The sequence below is a fragment of the Acomys russatus genome, chromosome X (assembly GCF_903995435.1).
Source record: "Acomys russatus chromosome X, mAcoRus1.1, whole genome shotgun sequence".
Classification (NCBI taxonomy): domain Eukaryota; kingdom Metazoa; phylum Chordata; class Mammalia; order Rodentia; family Muridae; genus Acomys; species Acomys russatus.
This window is the reverse complement of record NC_067169.1, coordinates 44,334,231-44,360,680: the sequence shown is the minus strand read 5'-3', so window position 1 is coordinate 44,360,680 and position 26,450 is coordinate 44,334,231. Positions and strand designations below refer to the sequence as shown.

The 26,450-nt window shown below is 39.8% G+C and overlaps 1 non-coding gene and 1 pseudogene across 1 annotated transcript; both read left to right on the top strand.

Annotated features, from left to right (window-relative positions):
* The first annotated feature begins 423 nt into the window (after positions 1 to 423).
* Positions 424 to 550, top strand: LOC127186049 (uncharacterized; annotated as a pseudogene).
* Positions 551 to 3,049: 2,499 nt separating this feature from the next.
* Positions 3,050 to 3,176, top strand: LOC127186027 (small Cajal body-specific RNA 24). Its single transcript, XR_007830282.1, has one exon. It is a non-coding gene; the product is annotated as a small Cajal body-specific RNA 24 (non-coding RNA).
* The last annotated feature ends 23,274 nt before the right edge of the window (positions 3,177 to 26,450 follow it).

Below are 26,450 nucleotides of genomic sequence, written 5' to 3'. Positions count from 1 at the left end.
GACTTTTGTAATCTTCCTCACTTAAATTTCATTTTAATCTCTTTCAGTCCTTCCTTCATTGTGTTGTTGTTGAACATTTATTATGTAAATGCAAAGTCTAATGAGGCCATCAGAGTCTCTGTCTCCAGTGAGCTTATTTATTACAATAGTGTAAAGAAACGAGCAATTAAACAAATTAGCAAGACTATTTTAGATTCCTTGGGTTAGGCAGAAAATGAAATCTACTCTGAAAAAGTGACAACATCAGAGTTGGTAATTAAAAGACTAAAAGGGGCCCCTGCATTAGGAATATGAGAGGATCTGTTTCTTTTATAAGTTTAATAACAGAGTATGGTTATATAAATATATGAATAAAGAAAAGTCTTGCCTTTTCTTTTTACTAACTCTTAAATTATCACATAAAATAATAAATTTAATGTACCCTGGCAATGAGCAAAGAGACACCTTGTTGTTGGTAGTGTTGTTATATCAGCCAAATGGCAAGCCTTTGTTTACCCTAGCTTGATGCCTAACTTGTTGGCCAAAACTATTTTATGCCCAGGACTAATCAAATCAAATCAAATCCAGGCAACACAGCATAGGAGGAGGAAGACAGAGACCTGCAGACCACCATTCAACCCAGACTTGCCCTCCAGCACATGGTACAGGTGGGCCACAGACATCCATCCACTTGCCACAACACTACATAGCACAGTTGGAGGATGTCATCCAGAGGTCTGCCACCAGCTGGAGCCACCACAATGTGTGAGTATGTGGTGGTCAGATGGGAAAGAAAGAAAAGTGGAGCAGCTTGAGCATTATGAAGAGAGATGGAACTGGAGACTGGAGGATCCCAACCTGAGCTGCCACAAAGGGCCATGTCTGAATCTGTTGCTATGCCACGGCAGAGATAGACGTTGATGTCTTTGGCTCATATTTCCACTAGAGGACATAAGGATGTGCCTGGTCAGGACCGCTGCCAGGGACTACCTGGATGTTATTGGTTGCACAAGACTGGCCCTGCCCCTCACTGGATGTGGTGCTCTGGAGAACTGGCCCCATCTCATTATTGACAGCACTTGGGATAGTGGCCCCTGTGCCTTGCCCAGGTAGTTGGGAAAGCTACGCACAGGGTCATGAGCTTGGGAGAGCTGGCCCTGAACCCTGCCTGGTGGTGAGCCACCCCTGAGGGCCAGAGTGTGGAAAAGCTGGCCTAGCCACTCATCTGCCATGAGATGGTATGGGTGCAGGGTGATGCCCCTACCCGAGGCAGTTGGGAGAACTGGCCCCAGGCTCATGAGAACCAGTGAGCTGTTCCTGTCCCTTGCCAACTGCAGCATTTGGGAAATTGGGCCCTGTACATGTCCTGTGCACTACAGTAGAACTGGCCCTGGTGGAGGGGGTGTGGATAAGCCAGCCCTGAGGAGTAGAGTAAGTGAAAGGTGGCACCACTATATGTCTGTCATGAGATGGGATGGGTACAGGGGTAATGCCTTTTCCCTTTGCCCCTCACCACCTGTGGCAGTCAAGAGAGCTGGTCCCAGGGCCATGAGAACAGAAGAGATGAGCTGGCTCTGTCCCTTGCCAGCTGCAGCATTCAGGAGAGCATGTACTGCACCTTGCTTGGGCAGCACAGTAGAGCTGAGCCTGATGGAGTAGGTGCAGGTGATCCACCCTGAAAGTAAAAGCATGGGAGAGCTGGCCCCAAGGTAGGAAGGGTGTGAAGGTGATGCCGTTTTCCCTCCCCCCTCACCGCCTTCAGTAGTCAGGAGAGCTGGCCCTGCTCCCTCATTGGCTATAGCACTCGAAGAGTGGGCCCTGCACCTTTCCTGAGTAACACAGTGGGGGAAGGCACAGGTGAGATAGCCCCACCAGGGAATGAGAGGGGGAGAGCTAGCCCAGCCCAAGAACTGCAGCACTTGGGAGAGTGGGCCACTTGCCTTGACTGAGAAGTAGAGTAGAGTGGCTCTGGAAGCCTGGGTGTGAGCTGACTGTACTTCCTGCTGATGACAGCACTGGGTGGCCTAACCAGAGCACTGCTGGAGAGATTTCCCAGCTGGTGTGGATAAGGGAAAGGCAGTGGGCTGAACAGTTCTGCTACCACCCAGGCCCAGATCCAGGCCTCTGAGCTGGCCCACTGCAAAATCTCTATCATCTGTGAGTGGTTGGGACATGTGAAAGGGCCAGTCCTGCTGATCCAAAGACTCAAGATCTGCATGACACAGGGCAACAACAGCATAACCTGTAGGAGTCTCAGTGAGGATCCATTTTCTTTTGTTTGTTTTTTGAGACAGGGTTTCTCCGTGTAGCCCTGGCTATCCTGGACTAGCTCCGTAGACCAGGCTGGGCTGGAACTCACAGAGATCTGCCTGCCTCTGCCTTGGAGTGCTGGGATTAAAGGGGTATGCCACACATAACTGCCTGGCTGAGGAGACATTTATAATTAATTTATTCAGATTACATCTCAATTGTTATCCCCTTGCTTGTCTCCTCCTGTTTCTCCCTCCCTCCCTCTTTCACCCTATTCCCCTCCCCTAGGTCTATGACAGAAGGGGACCTCTTCCCCCACCATATGGTCACAGCCTATCAAGTCTCATCTTGGTAGCCTTCTTATTCTTTCTCTGAGTGCTACCAGGCCTCCCCACTAAGGGGAGGTGGTCAAATATGGGGTACCAGAGTTCATGTCAGAGACTGTCCCTGCTCTCCAGACAGTTGTGGATAATGTCCTGTCCCTTGGCTAGATCTGAGTAGGGGTTCAATATTTATTGTATATATTGTCCTTGGTTGGTGCAGTAGTTTGAGCAGATCCCCTTGGGTTTAGATCCTCCCGTCATGATGTTCTTCTTGTAGGTTAAGCAATTTGATTAGTTGTAATGACAAGGAGTGATACTTTGGAGTTAGATATTGGTTTGGGTGCTGCCTATTTAATGCCCCTTAACCTCACTTTCTTTTTCTATGAAAAGGATATGATAGCATCTAGCACAGAGGAACAGAAGGAGTAAGTGGGATTGTGCGGTCTAGAGACGAGGAGTAAGCTACCAATGCGTGTTTGCAGTTAGTGTTGTTTCCGTGGGCACTTATATGTCAATTTCATTTAAAGGTGAAGAGAACTTTTTATAAATGTTCTGGGGAAGTTGAGTAGTTTCCTGTTCATCCTTTGTGAGAACAGAGGGTGGATCGTTCCACTACTGACGTTTATGTATCTTTTTCTTGGCCGATCCTTAAGCACAGTGTGTATATGTATGTATGTGGGTATACACATACCACTACTCACTGAGTTTATTTGTTATTTGTTTTGGGGTGACAGAGTAATGGGAAAGAATGCTTAACTATTTTTGGAAATGAACACGATCCATTTCCTTAACAGTTGACAAGAGAAGGCGTTGGCACCTAATAAGGGTGTGCTTTGGAAATGCTGGGGAACAGGTTGGTTGTCACTGGTTCCCAAGAAAGGCAGTCTTTTCACCCTTCCTTTTGTGATTTGTGTTTATTGTAATCTGAGTCATTTTATGGATTTGTAGCTGACTTCCCCTCATTTTATCTTCTTTATAGTGTAGGATGGTATATATTTTCTATATATGGTACTTCTAATGAGATATTTTGATGGCACTTTAGATTTTTTTTTGACATTATGTGGCTTTTTTTGTTTCAGGTTTTTACAACAAGTTCATTTTGCTACTGGATTTCAACAGTTTATATCCTTCCATCATTCAGGAATTTAGCATTTGTTTTACAACAGTGCAAAGAGTCGCTGCTGAGGTGCACAAAGCTACAGAGATTTGTATTCAACTGGGGGCTCTTGAAGCAGATGTTAAAAGTATTCCTTAAAGAAGGAAAAGAGCTAGAGGGGTTAGGATCATAGTTCTTCCTCTTTCCTCTTCCTGTATGCATTAATTGCACCCTTTCTTTGGTATGTTTCTGTACACGTGTGTGCTTGTGTGCCTATGTGTGTTTGTGGAGGCTGGATGTTGACTGCAAGTCTCTTCCTCTTTCCCCTTAATTTTTGAGACAGGTTCTCTCAGTGAAGCTGAGGCTAGAAGGTAGAGCGGCTAGCTAGTGAGTTCCTGGGGTCTGCCTGTCTCAGCCTCCCATCTCCCATCATAAGACTGTAGCACCATGTTCGCTTTACAAATTATTCATTATTTTCATTATTTTTGTTTGTATGCCAATGTAAATGTGCATGTGGAGGCTAGAGAACAGTCTATGCATGGTCCTTGGTGGGTGCTTCAGTCTCAGCAAGCCCCTCTAGGCCCTGCTTAGTTGGCTCTGTTCGTCTTCTTGTGCAGCTCCTGTCGCCTCCAGGTCCTTTTCTCCTTCCTCCCAGTTTTCCACAAGACTCCCTATGCATTGCCCAATGTTTGCCTGTGAGTCTCAGCATCTGTTTTAAACCACTGCTAGGTGGAGCCTTTCAGAGGACAACTCTGCTAGGCTACTCTGCAATCATAAGAGAGTATCATTAATAGTGCCATGCTTTCTCCCATGGGGTGGGTTTTGGGTTGGGCTAGGCATTGGTTGGACATTCAGTCTCTGATATTTCTGTTCTAGGTTTATCACACTACACATCTTATAGGCAGGGTAAGCTTTGAGTCCAACTTTTTGTGGGTGGACCGGTGTTCCCCTCCTTCTACTGGGAGTCTTGTCTAGTTAGAGGGTATCCTTTTCAGTCACTATGGCCTCTGCTACTAGGAGTCTCTGCTAGAGTCACCCTCATATCCTCTGAGGAGCTACCCTGACTTAGTTTTCCAGATTGTCAGAAATGCCCCCACCCACGGTTTCTCTTTTCTCTGCAGGCCTTCTCTCCTCCTGCCCAAGCTGTCCCTAGGTCTGATCTCCATCCTTTCTCTCTGCTCTCCCCAGGTCTGATCTCCACCCTCATATCTCTCTGTTCTCCCTCTCCTACCTTGTTCCCTCTCTTCAGCCACTACCTCTGTCTATTCTATTTTCCCTTGAGTATTTTTGTATCTATGTTCATAAGGGTAAGTGGCCTGTAATTCTCTTTCTTTGTTGGGTCTTTATGTGGTTTGAGTATCAGGATAACTGTGACCTTATAAAATGAATTGGGTAATGTTCTTCCTCTTTCTATTTTGTGGAATAATTTAAGCATTGGTATTAACTATTCATTGAAAGTCTGGTAGAATTCTGTACCAAAACTATCTGGCCTTGGGCTATTTTTGGTTTGGGATACTTTAATGGTTGCTTCTATTTCAGGGGGGACTAAAGGTATGTTTAAATTGTTTATATGATCTTGATTTAATAAAAAAAACTATTTCCTTTAGTTTTTACAATATGGCAGAATATACCTTTAAAAAGTACATCTTTAAGATTCTCTGGAGTTCCTTGGTATCTGTTGTTATATCCACTTTAATTTCTGATTTTGTTAATTTGGAGCTTCTCTTCCTGCCTTTTAGTTAATTTGGATAAGGGTTGTCAATTGTATCGATTTTCTCAAAGAACACTTTGTTTCATTGATTCTTTGTATTGATTTTTTTTGTTTGCTTCTGTTTATTTTAGTTTAGAGCTTGATTATTTTTTTAACCATCTATTTCAGTTGGGTATGGTTTCTTCATTTTGTTCTAAAGATCTTAGGTATGCTGTTAAGTTGCTAGTATAAGGTCTCTTCAATTTCTTAATGTAGACACTTAGTGCTATGAATTTTCCTATTAGCAGCACTTTCATTGTGTCCCATGTATTTGGGTATGCTGTATAGTCATTTTCTTGGAATTCTAGAGTGTTTATTTTCTTTAATTATTTCTGTCTTGATACATTTTTCATTCAGTAGAGAGTTGTTCAATTCTCCTGAGTATGTAAGCTTTTTGTTGTTTCTGTTGTTGAAATCCAGCTTTAACCTCTGATGATCAGATAGGATGCAGGGTGTTCATTCATTGTTTCTTTCCCTTCCCTTCCCTTCCCTTCCCTTCCCTTCCCTTCCCTTCCCTTCCCTTCCCTTCCCTTCCCTTCCCTTCCCTGCCCTTCCCTGCCCTGCCCTTCCCTTCCCTTCCCTTCCCTTCCCTTCTTTCTATTTTTTTTCTTCTGAGACTTGCTTTGTGTCAAAGTATGTGGTCAGTTTTGATTAAAGTTCTGTGAGGTGCTAAGAGGAAGGTATATTATTTTCTGCTGCCCTCCAGAAGGTATCAAGTGAGCATCTATTCATATCCTCTTTAAGGAACTATAACATATTCATAAAGGCTATTTTTGAAGTCCTTTTTTGGGGGGCTTCAGGTATGCTGCAATTCTTAGAGCCTACTGTGGTTGGTAGGCTTGTTGGGGTATAGTGGAGACATACTGTTCTGGCTGTTGTTGTATTTTTACTCTGCCATCTAACCATTTGGGTTTGAGGAGAATGTAATTCTAGGTGCTGATCTTTGGTCTTGTTGTTGTTAGGTGGGTGCTTTGTTGCTTGGTTTCTGCTGCTCACTCTTGGTATGGTGTGGTGGTTGTGTGTTGTCTGGTAGGGAATTCTTCTGGGATACTGATAGGTGTGGCCCCTGGTGGCTCCAGATAAAGTGTATTTCCAGGTATTGGCAGCTAACACTTAGGAATTGGGATAGGCTAGAAGAGGGGATGAGGGAGTTCACAGGAAAGAAGAAAGGTGAGTATTCCACCAGGATTTGCTTAGTCCCTGGGCATGGAGAGAGAGAGAGAGAGAGAGAGAGAGAGAGAGAGAGAGAGAGAGAGAGAGAGAGAGAGAGAGAGAGAGCAATCTGTAACAGAGATGGGGATGAGAATAGGGGGATGGATTTCAACTGTAGGAAAGGGAGAATGAAGAACTGAAGCTTGCCTACTTGCTTTGCTGGCTTACTTGCTTTTCTGGTATACTTGGCTGGCATATTTCCAGAGAATGTCTCCTAGTATTAGGGGCTCAGATAATGGGATGAGTGTGGGCGGGGGAGGAAGGAAGATTGGAGAAGAAGGTCTAAGTGATTCATGGGAAATGTTATCAGACAGCAAGTAAAGACTGCAATTGCTGTTCTGCTACAGAACTGGAGATGAGACTGGGGAATTGGATTTGGAGGAGAGTAGAAAGGTGAATACCTCATAGTTAGCTTATCTGCTTTCATAGAATACTTTCTTTTTAATAATTGCACTGAATAGTTACACATATTTATAGGGTATTGTGTGTATACAATGTGTAGTGGTATAGTCATGGTAATTGTCATTTCTATATACTTAAAATGTATCATTTTTGCTGGGATCATTAAAAATTATAGTTACTCTACTGCTGTAGAACACAAGATTATTTCCTCTTATCTAGTTGTATTTTATACCTATTATCCAACATTCCTCTGCCCTCTCTACCTGCATACTTTCTAGTGTCTAGTAATCACCATTGTATTCTTTTTTTCTATGAGACCAACTCTCTTAGCTTCCTCATATTGTACGTTTGTTTTTTTGTGCCTGGCTTATTTCATTTAACATAAATCTTTTAGGCATACATATTTTAATGCAAAAACAAGATTTTTATTTTTACTTTTTTACAGACTGAATAGTATTCCATTGTGTGGATATGTCACTTTTAAAATCCACTTTTCCATTGACGGAGTTATCTAAGTTGATCGTATCTTGGCAATTGTCACTTTGCAGTTTCATATATTGTAGATTTAGTTTCAGATATTTCATATACATGTGTGTGTGTGTGTGTATGTGTGTGTGTGTGTGTGTGATACCTAGATCCACATAGTAGTTGTACTTTTAGAATTTTGAGGCACTTCTTTGTGGTATTTCATAATGCACATACTAATTACCATTCCTGAACAACATATCTTTCTCCTGCCTCCATAAGCTCATCAGCAATTTTGTCTTCTTAATGATAGTACCTAATACAGCATAGTCTTAGATTAATATGTTAAAAATTTTCAAATACTTGTAATCAATGTATTTTTATTTTTTTTTCTTTTTTTTTTTTTATTAATTTATTCTTGTTACATCTCAATGTTTATCCCATCCCTTGTATCCTCCCATTCCTCCCCCCCCCCATTTTCCCATTATTCCCCTCCCCTATGACTGTTCTTGAGGGGGATTACGTCCCCCTATATATTCTCATAGGGTATCAAGTCTCTTCTTGGCTACTTGCTGTCCTTCCTCTGAGTGCTATCTCAGAAAACTGGGAATAGGGCTTCCTCAAGACCCAGCTATTCCACTCCTTGGAATATACCCAGAAGATGCTCCAGCACACAACAAGAAAATTTGCTCAACCATGTTCATAGCAGCCTTATTCATAATAGCCAGAACATGGAAACAGCCTAAGTGTCCCTCAGTAGAAGAGTGGATAAAGAAACTGTGGTACATATACACTATGGAATACTGCTCAGCTATTAAAAACAAGGAATTCCCGAAATCAATGTATTTTTAAACATGTGAGTTAAGATAATTTATCCATTGAAATTTATTTATGTTTATTTATTATGTGTATGTGTATGCATACACACATCTGTGAGCATGTGCTGTGTGAGGATCAGAGGCAATCTTTCAGGAGACATTTTTTCTTCTGCCTTGTTTTCACAGGGTTCCACTTGGTTTTGCTGCTATGGTGCACACTCAATTCTACCTGGCCAGGCACCATCTGGCTGCTTCTGTTGTTTCTGTCTCCCATCTCAGCACAGGAGTGCTGGAGTTACAGAGGTGCAATACCACATACAGCTTTTTGTGTGGGTCCTGGAACTCTAACTCAGGTTGTCAAGCTTTCTTTTTCTGACTGAGTTATAGCCTTGACTTCCATTCACTCATTGCTCTTTTTCCTTCTTGAGTTTTTTTTTTTGAGACTTAATGTACTCTACATATTAATATTAACCCCTTATCAGATGAATATTTTTCAAATATTTCCTCTTATTTTATCAATTCTATATTTTGTTGGTATATTATTTCCTCTGGATTTGTGTGTGTGTTTATGGATATTCTTGACCAAAATTTTCTCATTTCTTAGTTTTTTCATAAGTCATAAATTTTATTGATCCACTAATGTTATAAGGAATTATTCTATTATAACATCCTGGAGTAATTTGAGTTTATTAATTACCAGGTATGCCGAGAAATACTGAGACTAGTGTGGTACCGAAGAATAAAGAAATCAAAGGAGGGAAAAAAAATCAAGGGAGGAAAAACATAAAAGGACAGAGCTATCTTATTAAATAGCATTGGGTATGAAAGAAATGAGAATTAATATGAAGTAGAGAGACCTGGATTAGGGTATAGAGTCTTAATGAGTCTCTTGCCTGCTTGCCTATTCCAGACTGAACTCTTGAGTCATGATATTCCTTTTATGGTTTCCAGATTCCAGTGATGCCCCATGGACAGCCACTTTTATAGACAGATCACAGAAGCTTCCCTTGTTGGGTTACTAATACTGGTCACAGGCCTGGGTGGTCCTTCCCAGTGTTCCAATGCTTGCCTTAGAACCTGTGTCCACATTCTCCTGCAGTCTCTGTCTTGTTCCAGGCTTCTTCCTTGATGAATACTGTGCAGTTCTGATACAAGATTTTTCCCTACAGCATGGAGGTATTCTGTAGCCTCAGGTTCTGTGTAGTCTTGTGACACTTGCTCTGAATTTCTTGAGAATGTGGTTCATGGAAGTGGTAGGCCAGCCAAGCCAGTCAATTAGGAGGAAACTCTCCTCCTTTTCCTTTTACATATTCTTCTCTCATATAATACATCCCAACTGCAACCTCTCCTCCCTCCACTCCTCCCATCTCTACCAGAGACACTCCTTCATTTCCCTTCAGAAAAGAGCTGGCCTTCAAGGGATATCAACCAAACGCAGCATACAAGATGCATTAAGACTGGGCACAAACCTTCATATCAAGGCTGGATGAGGCAACCCAGTAGGAAGAAAAGGGTCCCAAAAACAGTCAAAAGAGTCAGAGACACCCACACTCCCACTGTGAGGACTCACACAAAACTCCAAGCTTAACAACCATAACATGACTTCATAACATGAAGATTGCCGCTTCAGTCTCTGTGATCCTCTATGAACCCTGCTTAGTTGATTTTGTGGGCCATGTTCTCATGGTGTCTGTGACTCCTCTGTCTCCTTATAATCCTTCCCGTTCCTCTTTCATAGGGTTTCCAGAGCTCTGCCTAATGTTTGGCTGTGGGTCTGTGCATCTGCTCCCATCAGGTGCAGGAGGAAGCCTCTCTGATGACAACTGGGCTAGGCATCAATCATGTTTATCTTTCTGGGTCTGGATTGCCTCACTCAGTGGAAGGATCTCAAATGGCTGAGACACACATAATGAAATGCTCAACATCCTTAGTCACCAGGGAAATTCAAATTAGAATTACTTTGAGACATCTTACAACTGTCAGAATGGATACGATTAATAACATATATGATAGCACATGCTGGTGAAGATGTAGAGCAAGGGGAACACTCCTCCATTACTGGTAGAAGAGAAAACTCATACAGGCACAATAGAAATCAGTGTGGTGTTTCCTTAGGTAGATGGGAATAGGTCTACCTCAAGACCCAGCTATATCACTCCTGGGCATATACTCAAAGGACACTTCATCCTGTCACAAGGACACTTTGTTAACTATGTTCAAAGCAGCTTTATTTGTAATAGCCAGAACCTGGGAACAGCCTAGATGCCCCTCAACCAAAAATGTGAGAAAGAAAATATGGTACATTTACACAGTGGAGTATTACTCAGCTATTAAAAATAAGGAAATCATGAAACTTGCAGGTAGATGAATGAAACTAGGAGGAAAGATTTCAAAAATGTTTCTTGCAATTGCACTGGGGGAGTGTTAAACAAGAGTGCTTTCCTGGAATTTCTCCTCCCTCTACTGCTGCCACATGCAACTTTTGTCTCCATCTGCTCCAGCTATTCAAAACATCTGGTACTGAAAGTATAGTGCAGAGGTTTTTAAGTTCTCTGTCTTAATCTCTGATTTCTGCTCTCTGCTGTGCTCCCTCTCACTAGAAGGGGAGCGCTCCTCAAAGCAAATCAATCCTTCCTGTGTGGACTTGAGACCTTCCTTATTCTGCTTTTTAAACTTTCCTGTTTTACTTTGCATTTGAAAATATAGAGCATTGGGTATTTTATTATTTCTAATAGTTCTCACTCTACTTTCTTCAGTTTACTTACCAGAGATTTTAGCACAGAAGTGCCTGTGTCACCTGAAGTGTTCCAATCTTCCATTATTTGAATACAACTATGTAGTCTTTGGGACTGGTCTTTAAGTAATGACTTTATGGATATTTATCATGCATTGAATTAGTGTCTTTAAAATGATAATAAGTTTAAGATGAAAATGAACCTGGGGATAATTAATATTGAAGGTAGCTAAGTGGTGACTACCTTTAAAATAATAAAAATAATCACACAACGTGGTTAAGAAAATAAAGTAAGTAAATAAAAACACCCCAAAGACAAGACTGCTAATTTCAGGATGTAATAAACATCTTCAGGACAGAATTAAGTGAAAATGCAAGCCAGACACAAAACCTTTGATCTACGATCTGTCCTACCCGCAAAATATGCTAGGTAATAGTGGGTCAAAGCTTGTGAGAGTGACAACCAATGTCCCATCTGTTTTAAGGTCCACTCCACAAGATCGAACCTATACCCAACACTTCTTGGGTGACCAAGAACCAGAGACTAGATAGTCCAGAATCCTATGGTAAAACCAAATACTACCAGTATAAGAAAAAAAATTACAATAAAAGGATTTATAATTACACACACACACACACAATACTATAAATTAAAAAGCTAATAACTGAAATTGATAATAGAATAAGTAATGTTCTGGCAGATTGTATACTATAAAACAGAGAATTATAATAGTTAAATGCAGTATTACTTACAGTTACTCAAATGGAAACTTGGATAGACAAAAGAAAATACACTAAAGAGTATTAGACATAATAAGTGGAAACACACACACACACACACACACACACAGTGTCTGAGGAGAGAAAGCACAGAATAGAAACAAAAAATAGTATTTGGAGAAGACTTGGCTAGAAAACTCAAATATTGATAAAATGTTAAAAGATAGCAATCTTTGTACAAAGAAATTATACAAATGCCAGTAAAATTAAATATAAAGAAAAATACATTAATGTATGTTATACCAGAAGTTTCAAGAAACAGAAAAAAATAATCAGGATTAAAAGTATCTAGAGGACTGGAGAGGTGGCTCAGTGGTTAAGAACACTGACTGACCTTCCAGAGGTCCTGAGTTCAATTCCCAGCAACCACATGTGGCTCACAACCATCTATAAGGAGATCTTGTGCCCTCTTTAAAAAAATTATCTAGACAAAAGAGCTACATAACCTTTGTGAAAAACAAAGATAATATTTTAAATGAAATGAGCCAGATATAGAAGGACAAATACTGTATTTTACTGTTTGTCATGAAGAAGTGAATATAGTCCAATTCAAAGATACAAGTGTATTATTATATTGCATGACCATGACATGACTAGACTATGACCATGACTAAACCATGACCAAAGCCACTTCTAGAATAAATCACTTAATTGGGGGCTTGTTTACAGTTTCAGAAGGTTAGTAGGCCATGATCATCGTAGCAAGGAGTATGCTGGAAGGTAGACATAACACTAGAGCAGAGGCTGAGGGCTCATATCTGATCTTCAAGTTGCAAGAAGAGAGTCAGGGAGGAGGAATAGGGACGGGGATAGAGATAGGGATAGGTACAGAGAGAAACTAGGCCTTATATGGGCTTTTGAAACCTCAAAGCCCAAACCCAGTGACACATCTCCCCCAACAAGGCCAAACTTGGTAATCTTTCCCAAACAGCTTCACTAACTCAAGACAAATCATGCAAATACATGAGCCTATGTGGGGACATTCTCATTCAAACTACTACAGAGGGGTAAAATAGTGGTTACAGTAATCTGGGTGGAGGTATTTGATCAATGAATATAAAGTTTGCAGCTACAGTGATGATGACTTAGCAGTCAAGAGGATCTGAATTTGATTCCCAGCATCTATATGGTAGCTCATAGTCATCTGTAGCTGTAGTTGTAAGGAGTCTTATGACACCATCTTTAGGCCTCTGTGAACATAAGGGATGTACATAATGTACCGACATACATGCTAGCAAAACACGCCCATACATATAAAATAAAAGTAAATAAATAAAAAAGAAAGTTCAGTTGTATAAGTACATTCTGGCTATATATTATTCCATATTGGGGTTATAGTTGTCAACAAAGCACCTATCTGGCCTCAAAGGGATTAATCACTCATTTTCTGAGCCAGATGTGTGTAAGCATGATCTGGGAAAATGGATTTGGGTATCTCTGAATGACATGTTCCAATATGGAATTTGTTACATGAACTTTACAGTTATTAAACCAAAAAGTCACAAACCAAGGTATTCTCCAAACACATCAGTGGGAATAACAGGTAGGTGGGTTACAGCAAAGCAGGAAAAACTACATGGCTTTTAGGTATTATTTGAGGACATTCTTAACTTTTGGAGTGTGATTGTCCAAAGGATATTAGGTTATCTACAGAGATGAACAGTGAACAGATATTTCGTTCCTTTTGTTAGTTTTCTCTGTGCTGACAAATTAGGTAATGTAAAGAGAAATAATATAGTTATTATGAAAGGTACTAATAAGATCATTACACTGTAAGGTGCATGAACACAGAGGTACTTACCCATTATTGGTTTTTAATTTTATTTATGTAATCACTTTACAGCCTGATACCAGCCCTCTCCCTCCTATCCTCCTAGACCCATCCTCATGCACCCACTTTACCTTTCTCCCTGCTCCTTCTTCTCAGAGAAAGGGAGGCCCCTAAGGGGTCCCAACCTACCATGGTACCTTAAATCAAAAGTGGGCTCTTAACAGATACTTTGTATACTCATTTTCATAACAGCATTTTGTAGTAGGTAAAATGTAGAAGCAATCCATGTGTTCATTGCTAGATGAATTAGTTGACAAAATACATATGACAGAATTGTATTCAACCTTAATTCTGAGCCATGCTATACTATAGATAAACCTAGAGGACATTATGGTAAGTGATATAACCCAATCAAAAAAGACAAATACATCATATGAGTCTCTTATATGAAGTGCTTCAAATATTTAATATAATAGAACCTCTATGAGCTCTATGATAAACTCCAGGAGCTTCAGTGAAAGACAAACGTTAAACTATCCTTTAATGAATAGAGAGTTTCAGTCTCATGAAATGAAAAGAGCTGTGAAGGTGGTGGTTGTACAATGTCATCACGTATTTAACACCCCTGAATTGTACCCTTAACATGGTTAAGATGGTACAAAAAGTAGAAAAAGTGAATCTATAACAGTAAGTACTTTTAGCAGTATATCAGAAAGTCATATTGTATTAGACACTCATTTGGCAAATGAACATTCAAATTTTGAAGCCTTTCCAATCTTTAGTACCAGCATGATGAGACTATAATGGTTTGGAACAATACATTTTGTTTCCAAGTCAAACAATTACATATCTTTGTATGTGTAAGTTTGTCTGAAATAAGAAAGCCACTTTCACTTTTTTGTTATCGCAAGAACAGAAACCCTAAATGAAATATATCCTAAAACTGCTGGCTTTTAAGTCATTTTGCTTTGAAAAGTTTCCACTTACACCCCCACCACCCCTCCCACCCCCTCCTCAGACAGAATTTCTCTGTGTAGCACTGGCTGTCCTGGAACTCCCTCTATGGATCAGGCTATTCTACTCACAGAGCTCCACCTGTCTCTGCCTCCTGAGTGATGGGATTAAAGGTGTGCACCACCACTGGCTCACACACCTATTAAAGGGACAATAGGTATCATAGGGTCGGGATAATGGCAGCTTTTTATCAACTTGGCAGATTCTCAGTAATCGTTTTTGTCCCCATTAAGCAATAATAACTATAAAATAAAAGGGCACCTGTTGATGTCCTTATAGCTGTGCCTGAATTAGAAGACACCAACACTCACCGTTGCAGACATTGGGTGACCCAGAGAAACTCTGGCATTTTTCATGATGATAGTATCTACATATAAATGCCTGTATCATCCTAGAGACTTCTATGGCCTGGCCCAATTTTTCTGTTTAGGTGATTCATTCTCCTGCTCCATTTGTTAAGTACTGGAGATTATTTAGAAAGCTATAGTATAAGACTTCAATTCAGCAATCACAAATCATTCCAGCTTTATTTCTGTAGCTTTGAGAAAATGTAAAAGAAACAAGTGTTTAAAAATGTAGCAATATATTTAAGTTTTAATTCCTACTGTTGCATAATATACTAAGTTGCTTATTCAGGCCAATAGTTCATTATCTAATCACTCGGTGATGAAGAATTCATTCATGAGGAAATGGTAAGAACCCTTACACTTGCAAGGATTGATTTGTTATTTATCTTTACCTGGTGAGGATCATAAATGCAAAAATATTCCCTTTCACCTTTACCAGCTTTTACTGTTGAAAATGTAAGCACAAAGAAATAAGATGTTTAAAAGTAGTGGGGCTGGGAAGATCACTGTTGGTAAAATGCTTGCCATGGAAGCATGAGGTCCTGAAGTTCAATTCCAAAAACTGCAGTAAAAGAGCCAGGTGGTGTGTATGACCCAAAACTGTAAAATGCTAGGGGGAAACTTCATGGTAGTGCTCATTTTTTTTTATTAATTTATTCTTGTTACATCTCAATGTTTATCCCATCCCTTGTATCCTCCCATTCCTCCCCTCCCCCATTTTCCCATTATTCTCCTCCCCTATGACTGTTCCTGGGGGGGATTACCTCCCCCTGTATATTCTCATAGGGTATCAAGTCTCTTCTTGGCTACCTGCTGTCCTTCCTCTGAGTGCCACCAGGTCTCCCCCTCCAGGGGACATGGTCAAATGTGAGGCACCAGAGTACGTGAGAAAGTCATATCACACTCTCCACTCAACTGTGGAGAATATTCTGACCATTGGCTAGATCTGGGAAGGGGTTTAAAGTTTACCTCCTGTATTGTCCTTGGCTGGTGCCTTAGTTTGCTCATTTTTAATCCTAGTGCTGGGGATGTGGAGACAGGCTGATCCTGGTCATCCAGCCTAACTGGATTATCAAGCTCCAGAACAAAAAACAATGGAGATCGCTCCTGAGGAATGACACTTACGGTTCATGGCTGGCCTACACAGATGCACACAAATGCTCTGTGACTCAGACATTCAAACAACTTTATTTTTCACTTATTTCCCTTGTGGAGATGGTGTTTTCATATTGAGATAGTCTCACTCTGTAGACCTGAAGGGCCTGGAACTCACAGAGTTCTGCCTGCCTCTGCTCCCAGAGGGCTCAGTTTAAAGGCCTTACTTCTATCTTTGAAATTTTTCTGAAATTTCTTCACAGCTATTTAATGTCATGTGAAAAGGAACAGTCATACTTTAAGTTACCAGAGAACTAGCAAATGAGTATACTGATTGCTTTATCTTATGAAATTCAGTCAGTTTTCTAATCCCGAGGAAAATAAACCCAAGTTACTTGAAGCAATTTTTTAAATTTGATTTTAAGTTTGGTATGAATAAGTCAAAAGTATTAAAGTCAGAGTTAGCTGGAAATTTTTGACTTTAATTTCAGGAGATATATGTGTAAGTTAATAAAATATTTGAATTGTTAAGGCCTTAGAGTAATTAAGAATACTGGGTTATTTTGAACATAGGACAAAACCACCAATGTAATATATGCTTTAATGATATTTTTGTCTTGACCAATCCAAAACTGTGTTTTATATGTTCATGTATATGTAGTGGTTTCTTGGTATAGTTAACTGGATAAAATTAAGAATTTACTTATGGACTTGCTCATTTAAAATTTTACTTTCTCTTTGATACTTCAGCCTAAATGGTCAAAAATGTTAAAGATGATGCAAATTTTGTTCTCGTTATATGTTCATGCTGTAGTTTGAAGATTCTTTCATACAGCGATTGTTTACTATGTACCTACACAAAATCTTCTCTCCCTCTTTTCTTTTTCCTCCTTCCTCCCTCCTATTCTTCCTCTATCCCTCCATCCCTTCTGTCCTTCTCTTCTTTTGGTTCTGTATAAAATTTATAAAATAGTGATTTACAAGCTATATTTGCTTTTGTTTGTTTATAATTTTGGCTTAAGCAGTATTTTGATCTTGCATTGTTCAAAGTTCAATTAAAAATGTCTGGCTTTTTATAGTCTTTTGAACAGTCAGAAGCTCTCTCAGTACTGCAGTAAGTCTACTTAGGATAGCTCAGGTAGAACTGCTGTGGTATAGGCAGCCTTGGTACCCCCCCTCCCCCATCTACTTCTTACTGTTTCCTGACATACAGGCCTAGATTTCCTGTTATTTATCAATGGACATTAGACCTCAATTTCAAATCCATGTTGTAAGTCACACACACACACTATGGATTCTGGTTTAACAGTAAGGCCAGTGAGGACAGTTATGAAATAAGGAAACAAGTAGTGGAAATTTAGCTTTTTGGATGAAGTGTATTTAGCTCCTGTAAGGGCAATGTGCTTATTTGCAAATAGCTGTTTCTTCAAGTTAGATGTAGTGGTTAGTTGTTATCTGGCAACTCTTTTACTTTGTAAGCAGGAAAAGGTTACACTGTAAGCCTCTGAGAGGCAGTGTGGCCAGGCCCCTCCCCTGAGGACCTCCAACTGCCAGGTGCCACCCACAGAGCACTCTAACTGCCCTAACAGCCACACCCAGGCCATACCCTACAGAGTGAAAAAGCCAAGCTCAGGACTTGACATCCCACCAATCCCCACCCTGGAAATCTCCCCTCTGGAAAGCTCCGCGCTATCCAAGATATCCTATGTAAACCTTGTATTCTCAGTTCTTTGCTGCTTTTTGCCTCAGCAGAGGCAGCCACCCTCCCGGGTGTGAGGTTTGCTGTGTGGTGTGACTTTGTGGTATTCCTTGGCTCCCCATAGCCAGGAAACCCAGAGCTGTAACACTTTGGAGAAAACCTTCCCCCACCTCCACTGCCAGGAAACCCAGAGCGGTAACACTTTCGAGAAACCTTCCCCCACCTGGCCAGAACTGATAGCACTTGCAGTGCCCCTGCCCCCACCCCCTGGAGCAGAGCCATAACACTTCTGTTGGAGAAGCCTGTCTCCTCAGAACTGTAACACTTTGGGGAAGGCTTTCCCCTCAAAGCTATAACACACACATTGCCTGATTTCTCTTAATCAGCCTGTTTTGTGTATTTGTCTACTGAGAGCAATTTTCCATTCTCCTGGAGCTGGACTACATTGTGGAAAGCTATGCAATTGGATTCCCATGGCTGTCTAAATACCATGAGAGCTGAATGTGGGGAGTCAACAAGTGCGAGGTAAATGATGAGAATGTTCCCAACATCTTCCTTAATTTTCTCCAACACAGCCAAGCAGCATAGCTTTTGGGATGCAGGCATTAAACATTAAAGTGACAGAATGAAATTAATGTGACAGAATGGCAACCTTGCTTTTACGAGAACTGAATGATGCAAATGCCCTTAATTAGATTCAATCCTATTGCCCAGAGAGTCGACTCTTCTGAAAGGATAGATTGCACTACTGAGGACTCTTTTACCCAGGAGTTTCTCCACATGATCTGACAACCAATACAACACAGTCAAAGTCTTTAATCACTAAAGGAATGTAACAAGTGTTTAATGGAACATGGGAAAACACTATGTAACAGGAGCTATAAACAGCTGCTAAATAAGCATCCACATTTACTTTAAATAGCAAGTATTAGTTAACAAACAAATTTGAAGTTTTAAGAAAACTACATCTTTTGAGAGCTACCGATTTTAAGCACCGAGGACAAATCAAGGCATGGTTGTTCAAAGTGTCGCGATATTGTTATGCTTGTTCATTTCAAGCTTAAGGAGTATGCTGAGTATGGGAGAGGGGAGGACTTGGAGACTTGAATGTGTCTGACACCACAACATGCCTTTGCTTACAAAGATATTGTGAATGTGTGTGTGTGAGCTTGTAGAGACAGGAAAATTAGAAGCTCAGAGAAGGTCAAATTTTATCCACTGTAACTCAATTAAGTCTGTTCAATTTCAAGCCCACATTTCCTCTATTTAGCCATTCTACCTTTTGCAAGCTATTAACAACTCTTGTGCTTAAAAAAAGTAGCCATTGATTTCTATGCAACAGATCTTTTGTCTCCTATGTAAATCATTTATATTAAACTCCTAGAAGCATATGGAGGGGCTGATCCTGTCACATTTCCATACGCTTCCATAATAAGCTAATGCTTCCAAATAAGCTAGTGTTCATGTTTTCCAAATAGTATACACGTGGTTTCTTTTCAGAGTAGCGTGAATTCCTTCAGGTAAGATACATGTAATTGTGCCTTTACAAGGATTTTTCCTGAGGATTGGACCTTGGTGGTTTCCCATCTCTAGCTTCTTTTTCTAGCATTATGTTTTAGCGTATTGAAAAGAACAATATCAACAAAAACATGATCTCTTGGTAGACCCCTCTCTTGTCTCTTCAGTTATTATTGAAATGTGTATCCATTGCCACAACATTTTTTGCTCTTTTTTGTTTCTTATTTTATCTTTAATCCAGAGATCCTTCCTTGGAGGTGGTCCTTACAGTGGAGTTCTTTGCTTTCTTAGTAGCCCTATTGGGCTTGACAGTCCCCCTGCATTCATTTCAAATGGGAGACTGAGAATTCTCCTCCTTTGCATGGTAATTAATTTTGACAATATCTGTGTTCCCTTGCTCTCAGCATTAATATAAATCTCCATGCCATCCCTGATTTTCTGTGGAGCTTCTATCCCCAAATTTCCCTTGCTGCCATCCTATATTCTTGCTTAATGGAAAGTTAACCATGGGGCCTTTGAATGTCTGTCTTTCCCCAGTTTTCATATGCTATCCTAGTTGCTTTTTCCATTTTTAAAAGGAGCTGAAGCAGCTCTCAAATCTGTGCAATTCCCATCAACATATTGATAAAATATGATAATTTCTTACCATCTTCCTTCTGTCTTCATCTACCACAGTTGACATGGACATAGAATGATTCACTGAAGCTATGTTAGACCACATTCTTGGAAAACTCTTTAACGACTCCCAATCTAATTCTGAGAAAGCCAAGATCCTTACTAAGATCAGTAAGGTTCTTCACAATCCTACCTCTTTTACCTCTCATCCTACTCTCCTCTTTTTTTTCCATTTGAATTTCCATTTTTCCATAACAAATGTAGAATGTTTCAGACTTTGGAACTTTGCACTTGCTGTTTCCTCTGCCTTGAATGATATTTTCTCCAATAACCACTTGCTCTACTACCTCACTTATGTCTTGTTCTTAAATGTCATCTCTTCTATAAACCCCTTTATGCTCATCTTATCAGAAGTGGCACACTCAATGGCATTTTTTTTTTAGCCTCTTCTCTGTTTGATTTTTCCTCTTTAGTGGCTATCACCATTTAACCTCCTTTGCAGTGCACTTATCATTTTGCTCACTGTTTGTCTCCCCACTACACAGTGGATGATGTTTACTTGGTTTATTTCTGTATTTTCAGCTCTAAGAAAAAAATCTAAAACATGCTGGTTTAACAATAAAATTTAGTCAAATACATTAATAAGGGCAGATAAACAGTGAAATTGCTCTGTAAAAGTTCAGAGTGAGGCATGGCTCTATTTGGCAAAGTATAAAAGATGGAGCAAGGGCAAGAGCTGATGTTGAATTAGTTTTCAAAAGATGAATAAGAATTAAACAGGTTTGTCTGGTTCTATAATTTCACAGAAAAATGCATTTATTTCAGACAGGTGTTTGACACAGTAAAGAGACAGAAATGACAGGGTGGTAAGGAAGATGAAGTTGTAAAAGTGATGCCCTATTTGAGTGTTAATGGTTTGGAAGATGAATTTGGTCTACAGTGTTGAAAGAAGATATCACATTTGGGTTGAGGTTTGAATCTTTTAGAGTTCTTGGTTGCGTGGAATATAAAACAGGTCAGGCTATGATAAGGAAAAGGAATATTGCTTGAGGGATTTGGCTTCATAGAGCTGATGACAGATTTGTCAAGTTAAGAGTTGAGCAATACCTAACCAAGTGGCACACATCTGCAATCATAACACGCAGGAGGCAGATGCTAGAATAGCATACGTCTCACTCCATTTGGACTATATAATGAGGCCTTATCTACAAAGGAAAAAAAGAAGATTAACAGACATTCAACTGCTACAAAAACAAATTTTCACTTCCTCTGAAATGAATACTAGGAGTATCCAAGATGGTGGTGCCGAAAACACACCTTGTTTGATTAGCAGGGCAGCAGTGACTATACAGCAACCTAAGGACTAATCTGAAAACCATAAAACACCAGTACTGGTGACTCACAGGTGAGAGGGGTCCAAACTGTGTCGGACGTGGTTGGGCCCAGCCTTGGGCCAACCAATTAATCCCAATATCATTTCTGCTTCTTCCATTTATCTTCCTTCCTTCCTCTTCCACTTTGTAATATTTTTCTTAATAAATTGCTTGTACCTAAGTACTTATATTATGGTTCATTGGAATCACTAACCTATGACATCCACATTTTATTATGGGGAAACAGAAGCCTACTATGGTTAAACAATTTGCCCAGACTTACACACACCACAGTTTGGGATGCAAATCTTTTGACTCCATATCTAGGTCTGTTTACATTCTCCTTAGTAGGTCTCAATGCACATTTGACATAAAATAGTTTTCTATTGAGTTGGTGAATAAATAATGAACATACTAACTGTGTGCAAGACACTTCACTGGATACTAAATAAAATATGAGTTTAACATGATGTGCCTTCCAGGTACCAGAACAAGAAAGATAAAACAGACACTTGTTAAGTGGAATAAGAAGGAAAATTGCAGCAAATAAGTGTTCCTCTTTCCCCATATGTTCTTTTTATCCTTTTTAAAATGATGCTGTTAGTGGTAGTGCAATTTGGTGCAACAATTATAGAAAACATCATAGAGGTTTCTCAAAAAATTAAAAATGGGCCCAGTAAGTACGGTGGTGCACATGCCTTTAATTTTCGCACTCTGGAGGCAGAGGCAGGTAGAACTTTGTGAGCTCGAGGCCAGCCTGGTCTTCACAGCAAGTTTGAGGCCAGCTAGGCTTCAAAGAGGGTCATGGTTTCAAAAGAAAAAAAAAAAACAGAAGATGAACTACAGTGCGACCGCCTATACCTTTCCTGAGCATATACCAAAGGACTATTATACCACAGAGATACTTGCACACCCATATTTATTGTCTCAATATTTATATTAGCAAAGAAATTTAACCAGGTTATATGCCCATGAATAGAAAGACAGATACTGAAAATGCAGTATTTTTGCAAAATGAAAATTTATTATTCTGTAAAGAAAGATTAAATTATGAAATTTTCAGGAAAATGAATGTATATGGAAGTTTAATGTTAAGCAAAGTGCCCCAGACTCAGAATGATGACTTCTGTTTTTTCTATTATGCAGGTTATAGCTTTTAATGTTTATTGTGTGCATGTATGTGTGTATATGTGGTTATGAGTATAATTATAGTTAATAAAATTGGGAAAAGGACCCAAGAGGGGAAAAAAGAGATATTCAAGAAGTGTGTGTGGGGAGGGGAACAAAAATGTATGTGAAAGCAGAAAGGAAACTACTGAGAGCAGAAAAGTATAAAGGGGCCAAGGGTGTGGGAGACAAAAAAAAAAAAAGGGGGGCCAAGACAAATAAACAATATTCAATGTCTAGTCTTCTCGTGACTTAAGGGATTGACCTAACTGGAACAGTGAGAAAATGAAGAAAAAGCAAATGCATGGACACCCAGAAAAGCTGGGATAAGTAGACTGGTTTCTTTGATGGAAAAGCCACAGCACCCCAGAGACTCAATATGTTTCTTCTATACAGTTGGGCAAGGAGGAGGCATTATTATATACAGATAAACAAGGGAGCAAGGATTATGGTATACAGCTGAACACAGAGGCACAGTTACCTAAACTTTGTAGGAGCGGTCTCTGTAGGGTAGCAGACTTCAGGCTGTGAACATCTCAGAGGATAAAAATAAAACAGGTATTTTCTGTAAACTGTAATATTCACATTTGTACCTGAGATAGGGCTTGCCAGATCCCTGAGCCTTATCTGCAGAAGACTTTGCCACATCTTTGACTCAGAGGCATTGGGGTCCCTGACACAAAAGTGCTTTGACAATGGTATACATCCACCAAGGATTTCACTCCCTCCCTATAGTTCAAAAATGCCATAATGATCTTTTTGTGGTGTTCTTAGACTCAGTTTTCAAGTTTTTTTCCCTGAGACCTTTTAAAATTAATTTATTTGGACTATGTCTCCATTGTTATCTCCTCACTTGTATCCTTTCATTCCTCCCTCCCTCCCTCACTCTTTCACCCTATTCCCCATAGAAGGGGCCCTCTTCCCCCACTCTCTGGTCATAGGCTATGAAGTCTCATCTAGGCAGCCTACTTATTCTTCCTCTGAGTGCCACCAGGCCTCCCCACCAAGGGGAAGTGGTCAAATATGGGGCACCAGAGTTTGTATCAGAGTCAGTCCCCACTCTCCACACAACTGTGGAGAATGTCCTGTCAATTGGCTAGATCTGAACAGGGGTTAAATATTTACTACATGTATTGCCCTTGGTTGGTGCAGTAGTTAGAGCAGACCTCCCCCCACCCACTGGGTCCAGAGCCACCCGTCATGATGTTCTTGTAGGTTTCTAGGACCGTCTGGATCCTCTTTCTGAGAAGTTTTGCATCCACTTTCTTATGGGAAATTTTTCTATAATTCCTTTTCTTTGTTGCATCTTTATGTGATTTAAGTATCAGGGTAACTGTCTTAGGTTTTTATTGCTGTGAAGAAACATCATGACCATGGTTACCTTTATAAAAGAAAGCATGTAATTGGGGCTGGCTTACAGGTTCATGTATTTAATTCATTACCACCATGGTGGGGAGCAAGGTGGTGTGTAGTTAGATATGGTGTTGGAGAGGTAGCTGAGAGTTCTACATCCAGACCAGCAGACATCAGAAAGAGACCCTGATCTACTAGGCCTGGCTTATGCTTCTGAAATCTCAAAGCCTACCCTCTGTGACATACTTCCTCCACCAAGGTCACTCCTACTTTAATTAGGCCACACCTCCAATATTGCCATTCCCTATGAGCCTATGGAGGCCATTTTCATCCAAAACAGTACAACTTCCATATCAAAGTTCAACATCAAAGGAAGTCAGGACATGAACTCAAGCAGGGCAGGGACCTGGAGGTAGGAGCTGATGCAGAGGCCATGGTGGGAGTGCTGTTTACTGGCTCGCTCAGTTTTCAAGGCTGGATGTCTCAGTTGGTTTTCAATGGGTGCTGGAATTCCAAAGAAGTAGGCTCTGATGCCAAGTGAAGGAATAGACTAGCAAGCAGGCAATAAGCAAAAGCTTTCTGGTCTTTGTTCTTATATAGGCTTCCTGCAAAAGGTGTGTCCCTGATTAGATCTGGATTAAAGATCTGGATTAAAGGTGTGCCTTCCTACTTCAAAGTTACTGATTAGAAGTAGGTCTTCCCACTCAAATTAAGCAGAAATTCCTCACAGGTGTGCCCTCTATTTTGGGGTTTTAGTTCATTTCAGATATAATCAAGTTGGCAACCAAGAATAGCCATCACAGCTAGTGTTAACAGTGGAGAGATTTCAGACCCACACTCAGTACATATGACATCCACATTCTAGTATCTGCTCACAAACTTTCTGCAGTATGGCTGCAGGTTGGCCCTGTACCTGATGTCTTAGAGCACCCTTTTACAGAGCATGACTACTAGCCAGGGTTATGGGGATCTGAGAGCTCAGCAACAAACATGTGCACTTGGTTTTAGTTTTCTTCCCCTGCATTTACCTTGACTTGACTCCCTGTCACTCATTCTAGAAGCTTGTAAGTTTATCCTTACCAGAAGACAAGCATCTGATATTCGGAAGGTGGGTGAGGCAGTGGATTGAAATGCTGAATTGGAAAAGCTATCTGGGAAGGTAACTAACTGCACTTCTCTTTATCTTGTTTTTGTTTAAAAAATAGCTTTATAGAAATATAATTCATACTTTTAAAATGTAAAATTTTAACACATCCACTTTATATAAACATTGCTATAATCAACTTTAGAACATGATTTTCCCTCTCAAACAAAATCCTTCATTCACGAGCACTTATTCACTATTCACCCCAGATTCTAGCACTAGACAAATATGAATCTGATCATTTCTGGCTGGGTACATTTGCCAGATAGAATATACTTTATATAAATATAATCATGTAATTGACCTTTTCTCTGATTTGTGTCATTCATTTAGGATGATATATCCATGGCCTCTCTATATCGTAACATATGTCAACTCTTTCTTCTTTTAATGGCTGAATAATAGTCCACTGTATGGATATACAACAAGCGGTTCACCCAGTTGGTGAGCATAAGGGTTATTCCTATCTTTAGGTATTATAAACAGCGCTGCCCTTTGAATATTTTTGTGTATATTTTTGTGTGGGTATGTTTCCAATTTTCTTAAGAGTGGAATTACTAAGTCACATAGTAAGTAACTTTGAGTTTAGCTGCTGGTGATGCTGACAGATTATTTTGAAGAGTAGTTGCATTATTTTACAATTTTATAGTAGATGAGGTTTCTAATTTCGTACTATATTTGAGACTTTCAGTGTGTGAACCTCACCTTCTCTGTCACTAACTGTAGTATCAAAGGAGCTAAGTCACATTTTAGTGATTTATTTTCCATGGCCTTGGCTATAGGTATTCATTTCTATGTACACAAAGTTTTAGGCTATTGTTTCACAACCAATTTCTTTATCATTATCGAAATAGTGATCATAGAAATAGAGATTCATTATTATTTTAATTAGGTTTTAAGACAGTGGTTCTCAAGCTGAGGGTCAAGACCCCTTTAGAGGGGTTGAAGAACTCTTTTACAGGGGCCACATATCAGATATATTGAAGGTAAATGTCTGTGTTCAACCTGTCAACTTAAGTTGGGAAGCTCCCTGACTTTTTCTTTTTAATTTGTATAGTCTTAATATATCATATTAAAACCATTTGGAATATTGTCACATTTATGAAGTAGGCTCTGTTAATCTGTCTTTTCCTAGTTAATGTTTCTTCATTGGTGTTTTTTTCTAACATTATATTTATCCATTTTTTTATCCTGCTCTGAAAGTATAGTGAGATGTTTGGAATATTAATCACATAATATTAATGATTTTTTTCTGAGTGATGTGATTTAGGGTAATTAATTGAATTTTAATTTTTTATTACTTGTCTTTTAGAAAAGTGATAGACAAGAGTCCATTTTACTTAAATGATAAAATAATCATATAAATACTCTGTAAATTAATGTCTTGGAAAAGAAGGGCATACCTCAATATGTACATGAGTGATATCAAACAGCAAAAATGTTAAAAACGACAAAGACTAAAATGAATGGGTTAATTGTATCTCTCTGATGGCAAAGGGTATAGGTCTTGCATCCTTGTGTCCATGTGGCAGTTTGAATTTTGAT